Raw genomic sequence first — 7123 nt, 5'->3', positions numbered from 1 at the left:
AAGACACCTTAGATAAAACCAAAAACACAAGATGAACTTAGATCTTACCCTCCTAGATGCCCAAATATATGAAAGGTTGAATCTTGGAAGCAACTCTTGAAGTTTTGGCAAGGCTCCAACTTGGCTTGGAAGAAAAGCTACTCACCTTTTTTTTAGAGAGAAGGTGGAGCTAGACTTTTAGAAAGTGTAAGGAGAGAATGAAGGTGGTCTACTATGTTAACTTACAATACTAACAACAAGTGAAAGGTCAAGAATACCCTTACTAACATAAGGAAGTGTAAGGAACAAGGGAACTACTTTCAAAGCTCAAGGTACAACTTTGACTAGTCCCCAACTATTAAATTTCAGGAATTTAAGGAATTAAGTTACAAATTGAAATAGGATTAATTACTTAATTAATCCTGTAACACCCCCCAAACACGACCTATAAAAAAGTCCTTAACACCTGCAGATCCTACCCTCTTAGATGCCCAAATAGGTGAAAGGTTGAATCTTGGAAGCAAATCTTGGAATCTTGACAAGGGTCTCAACTTAGCTTGGAGAATAAGCTACACCTCTTTTCTAGAGAGAAGGTAGAGCTAATTTCTAAGAATTGTAAGGAATGAAATGAAGAAGTCTTCTAGGTTAGGTTACAATACTAACTCTTGGTGAAAAGTCAAGAATACCCTTACTAAGCTTTAGAAAGTGTAAGGAACAAGGGAACTCCCCTCAAAGCTCAAGGTACAACACAACTTTAAGGTTGACTAGTCAAATACTAGTCCTTGAGTATTAAAAATCAGGATTTTAGGAATTAATTCCTCAAATGAAATAGGATTAATTACTCAATTAATCCATGGATTGAATGTGGATTTTCGGGGTGTCACATCCTCTCCCCCTTCAAAGAAGCTTCGTCCCCGAAGCTTGGGTACGACGAATTAGAAACAAGCGGTGGTAAGAAACAACATTGTGACAAAAGATTCAAGGATGAATCCTTTTGGGTCAAACTCAAAGGTTCCACAAGGATTTTAAACAAGGAAAGGGCATAACAATTCAAGAATTGTCAAGAACATAAGAAGGAGTTGATTTAGCATCACAAACTCTATTCTCAACACCAACATCTACTTCTACCCAACACTAAGAGCAAGACAACCAACACGAAACACCACTACCACTACAAAGCTAACTAAGCCACAAGGCTCCAAACAAAGCAAGCACAAAGCAACAACAAGCAACCAACAACGGCGTCAACACTAAAGAAAAGCAACTACAAGGAAGAAGGCTAACAAGGTAACCACAACTACTAGAAAGACTCGCTCTCCGACTCCTCGGACTCTTCCTCGTCTTCTCCTCTACAGCTCGCGCTGGCTTCGATCTGATCTAGCCGATGGTGCACAGCAACGAACTGCGTCCTCATGAAGGCAAAGCCCTCCTCTAACATGCGGTTCTGCTGCCGAAGCAAAGCAACAACACGCTCTTCGTGCGACGTGGGGTCGTGCTCCCTCTTGCTGCGAGCTTCCCTTCTTCGTCGGTTCTCCTCACTCTTCGAGTCACTTTCTTCAGCTTCAGCTTCCACGGCTTCCGGCATGGATTCCAAGCTCAGTTGCTAACTCCGCCCGTTCATCAGGTGCTTTCCTTGCCACTTCTTCAAGCGTTGTTAGGAATATATTGTATAAGTTTTGATGAGCCAAATGTATTTTGTAGACCCCAATTTTATTTTATTTGAGTCAGTTCTGGTTCATAAATTAAAGTGCACCACTGCCATGAAGCCTACATGAAGTCTACGTGAAAGCAGTTTGAAGGAAGAATAAATGAAAACGAGAACATAGCTTAACACATTTATGAAGCATCAAGTCACCAAAGGTTGAGATGGACGAGATGGTAGAAGACTTGTTGAAGCATGCTTAATGTGAGATGATCCATAGTTCAATTCTCATTAGAAGCAATTTTGGTGTAAAGATGAATTGCTATCGTGAAGTAGCAATATCAGGAGATGATGTCATCATGATAGTAATATTAGGTACTACAATGACTATTACCTATCATGAAAGAACAATTTTTATCGTGATAGTTGAGAATTATCGGATGATGACGTCACGACTATCGGGTAATGACATCACAATGTGATAAAGCTAGTCGAGAACACGTGGGAGAGATAAGTCAAAAGAATTTAAGTCTTGGATTTTATCAATTGGTTACCCAGCCGAGATAGATGAAGCCTTGCCAAGCAAAGGAAATGGTCCACAGTTTAATTCCTACCTGAAGTGATTTTATGAATTCATGATATTGGTTCATAATATACAATGGAACGTGATACATGGTCCATAATGCAAGGTGGAACATGATATGAAATGGAACATGATATATATGGTCCATGATACAAGGTGGAACATGATATATATGGTCCATGATACAAGGTGGAACATGATAGCTAGCTCATGATATGAAATGGAACATGATATATATGGTCCATGATACAAGGTGGAACATGATATATATAGTCCATGATACAAGGTGGAACATGATACACTATTGGGACATGACGTCATCAAAAAGAGCTATGACATCATGATAGAATTAGACAGAAACATTATTTTGAAGCTCTGTTTCTGCAGAAGAAGTCGAAGGAGAAGAAGAAGCTGATATACGAAGGAAATCTTTTTAATACTCAAGCAAGAATCAGTAGATAAATTATTTGATCAACTTGGCACATCATATCAATAATTCAACAAAAGTCATGCCAGAGAAAATTCAAATTTGGAGGCTACCCATTCCAAAGAAAAGCTTTGTCAGATTAAAGGAGAGCAACGGCGAGATTTCTCAAAATCTTCTGACAGACGGCGAAATGATTTTTGCAGACCAAGTTGGCAAAAATTATTTCATCAACTACAATTCAAAATGGACGATCGAGATCGAAAGTTGATCAACGGGCAAATAGCTTTCATCTGCTATAAATTGCCCAAGCAAACTTGAAGACAAGCACGAATCTAACAGAGATTCAGAAAACACTTGAACAACAAAGAAAATTATCCAATCAATCATCAAGTGGTATATTGAGCTATATAAAATAGAATTCAAGTCTGAGAGAAGAAATCTTTGTATTTCATTGTAAATCTTCTACTGAGTGTAGGAAAGGGGTAGAGTAACTAGGGAGAGTGAAAAACCCAGTTGGAGTGTAGCTTTGTGCGTAGCACTCGGTTGTAACGGGCAGAGTAACAAGGGGAGCTTGTGAAAACCCGGTGAGAGCGTAGCTTTGTGCGTATTTCTCGTGGTGTAGGAGTACAGCTTGGTGCGAAGTACTCGGGAAGGCGGAGTAACAAGAGGAGCTTGCGAAAAACCTTGGTGGAGTGTATCTTTGTGCGAAGCACTCGGAGAAGTGTCGTTGGGCACTTATTCACTATTGTATCTCGGTGATTGAAGAATAGTGAATTTCCTCCTTGAAGTGAAAGGAGAAGAGTGGACTAGGAGGATTACACCACCTCTGAACCACTATAAATCTCTCTCTCTATTTACTTACTGCTCATATATATTCCGTGCATGCCTATATTATTTGTGAACTAACCCTTTACGGTTTATTGCGTATCTTTATCTGTCTGGGTTTGATAGTTCCCTCGTTTGCATGCAAGTGAAATTTTATATACATCATCCTACATCTATATTAAGTGTTTCTAATGTGATGCATGTATGAAATCTCTCTTAAGCACGACACAATTTAAAGCATAACACTTTGCCGTTACATTTCCGCTGTGCACACTCTAAGTTGTTATACTTGTTTATGCTTGTTACTTAGAGTTGAAGTTACAAAGTGTTGTTTGCAGAAGAAGTTTGAAAAAGTTAGAGAAGTCTATTCAGCCCCCCTCTAGACTTCTCGCCACCCTTTCGGGACCAACAAGTGGTATCAGAGCAGTTGTCTATTTGAGTCAATTTTGACTGCTAGGCAGATCTCGAAAAACTTCAAGATGAAGAGAGATATGGTTCTTGCTCAAAATTTGCTTTTCTCACTTGATAAATTTGATGATTGGAAAATACGTATGCAGGTGCACTTATCTGCTTTAAATGATGAAATGTGGGAAGTCATCACAAATGGTCCTATCCAAATTATGGAAGCTAATACCGCTACCCCACGAGATCCAAATGCTCCACGATATATTCCAAAGCCAAAAATGGAGTGGACAAAGGAAGATAGAGGACGAATTAACTTGGACAATATTGCCAAGGACATTTTGTTCAAAACGGTCGATGACACAATATTCCCAAAGATTCGAAATTGCACCACGACAAAAGAAATATGGGATACTCTCATTAGTATCGGTGAAGGCGATGAACAAGAAAAAGACAACAAACTAACCATCGCCATGAAAAGGTTCGAAGATTTCAAAATGCTACCGAACGAAAGCATCACCGACATGGAAGCTCGATTGATCAAAATACTTGGAGAAATCACGGATCTGGGAAAGACCATTACCCAGAAGGAAATATCGCTCAAAGTGTTACGCGGACTACCTACAAATTGGGATATGAAGGTGACCGCAATGCGCGATCATAGAGATCTAAGGACATTATCTACGGATAAACTCTTTAGTGATCTAAAGGCGTATGAATTCGAAATGAAGACACGAAATGAAGAAGAACGTGATGAACGAACATCCGCATTGATGGCCGAACAACCATCTACATCAAGGTCAGTCGTAAATAATGATTTTTTATCTGACGAACAATTTTCCTTATTTGTTAGGAAATTCAAGAAGTTCATGCGAAAGAACAAAGGATCACCACAAGGAAATTCTTTTCGAGAGAATAGAAGATCAAGAAGGGAACCGGTCGAAGATAACACAAATGTGTGTTACAATTGTAGAAAGCCTGGACATTTTATGACCGAATGTCCACATCCCAAGGTGAACAAAAATTCGAATACTTCTAACTCTCCACAAGTTGAGTATAAGTCGAAAGAGAAGAAATTCAAAAAGGATAAACGGAAGGCACTAATAAGCGATCCGCTAGAAGCAAGTGAATTTGAAGAATCATCTAGTGACGAGAGTGATTCATCACAAGAAGATACGGCGCTACTATGTCTAATGGGCAAAACATCCGAACATGAAGAATGCTATATGGCGCGTGAAACCGACGGAGAGGTATCTTCTAGTTCTTTTAGTTCCGTTGACACTTCTTTCGAGACTCAAAAATCTTTTCAAAGTCTTATAGAAGATTGTCAAAAGGTCATGGCCACTCATACTCAAATCAAAGAGCGCAATAATACGTTAATTCTTGAAAAGGAAGAAATGTCACAAAAATTGCAAAATGCTCTAAATGAAATGAGTAATTTGAAAGCCGAAAATGTTCGACTTCAAGAAGAGTGCAAAGCTAGAGAGGTTAGAGAACATAACCTTCGGGAAGTAATCGCATCATTTACGCATTCATCCAAAATAATGGATAAAATGGTAAGCATGCAAAAACCCGCTGGAGATAAAGCCGGACTAGGCTACGATCCATCATGTACTAAAACCCCTCAAAAGTTGACTAATTCTACTACTACTTTAATTAATAAAGTTCCAGTGGTAAAATTTGTGAAAAGTCAACATAGCACAATGAGACAAGGAGTTGGAAACAAAATTAATGCCCAGAAAATTGTTGCAAGGCCGAATCAACACAATGATATCTTGGCAAGACAACAAAATTTTAAAAGGCAAAAATTTATATCTCAAAGGAGAACCAACGAGTCTAGTGCAACAAAACCTCATAGGAATATGGGAAGAATTCCGAGAATTGGGGCTGGGAGATTATATCCCTCAGAAGAAGATTGGTCGCTTGAAATCAAACCATGGACCAAGTCCAGATTTGCTCTATTTCATAGAATCAAGCAACTATCAGCTTCCCAACCCGCACCGAATCATTATTCGAAAGTGCGTTATGATTATAAAGTTTTTAATGGTTACAAATCACCTACTCTTGGATCAGTGGGATCTAGGTGGATTTGGATGCCAAAAATTACTAACACAAAAGGACCCAAACAAGTATGGGTACCTAAAAGAAATTAATCTTTTTTGCAGGAAGTTTGGTATTTCGATAGCGGTTGCTCTCGACATATGACCGGCAATAAAGCTAGTCTAGTTGAGTTCAAAAGTATCGAAGGACCAAAAGTAGTTTTCGGTGGAAACGATCGATATGGAATGACAAAAGGAACCGGCGCAATTGTGAAAAATGGTCTACGAATTTAAGATGTTTCATTTGTCGAAGGATTAAAATTCAATTTGTTTAGTACAAGCCAATTTTGCGACAAAGGATATCTCGTAGAATTCTACAAGGGCAAATGTCAAGTCAAAGACGAATCCACGAAAGAAGTCGTACTAGCCGGATCAAGAAAGAAAAACATGTATGTTGTAGATTGGAGTACAACAAAAGATTCTGTATGCTTGATGGCAAATAATTCGAATGAAGCTAGTTGGGAATGGCACAGAAGGCTAAATCATTTGAATTTCAAAACAATCAACAAGCTTGCCAAAAAGAAGTTAGTCGAAGGACTACCCAATATTGTGTTCAAGAAAGATCAAGTATGTGACGCATGCCAAAAAGGAAAACAAATCAGAGCATCATTCAAATCCAAAGCTCAAGAGTCAACATCAAGACCCTTAAGTCTACTGCACATGGATTTATTTGGTCTAGTAGACCCAGTAAGTATAAGTGGTAAGAAATATACTTTGGTTGTTGTTGATGATTTTTCTAGGTACACATGGACAATATTCATCAAGAAAAAGGATGAAGTCTTATCAAAGTTGACAGAGCTATTAAAGCTGCTACAAGTCGAAAAAGATATGAAGATTGCAACAATTCGAACTGATCGAGGAACAGAGTTCGTGAACAGAGTAATTCAATCGTACTGCAATTCACAAGGAATTTTACATCAATTATCTGCCGCACGAACGCCGCAACAAAATGGTGTAGCTGAAAGAAGAAATCGAACACTGAAGGAAGCCGCACGAGTCATGATATCAGCCGCCGGACTACCAAAGAGATTTTGGGCAGAAGCAATCAATACGGCGTGCTATACTAAAAATCGAAGTCTAATCCACAAGTCTTATAACAAAACACCATATGAATTATGGAAAGGGAGAAAACCCAATCTCACCTACTTTCATACATTTGGTTGTAA

Source organism: Ipomoea nil, unplaced genomic scaffold, assembly GCF_001879475.1.
Source record: "Ipomoea nil cultivar Tokyo-kokei standard unplaced genomic scaffold, Asagao_1.1 scaffold3195, whole genome shotgun sequence".
NCBI classification, from domain to species: domain Eukaryota; kingdom Viridiplantae; phylum Streptophyta; class Magnoliopsida; order Solanales; family Convolvulaceae; genus Ipomoea; species Ipomoea nil.
The sequence above is the reverse complement of the archived record's forward strand: the minus strand, read 5'-3'. Positions refer to the sequence as shown.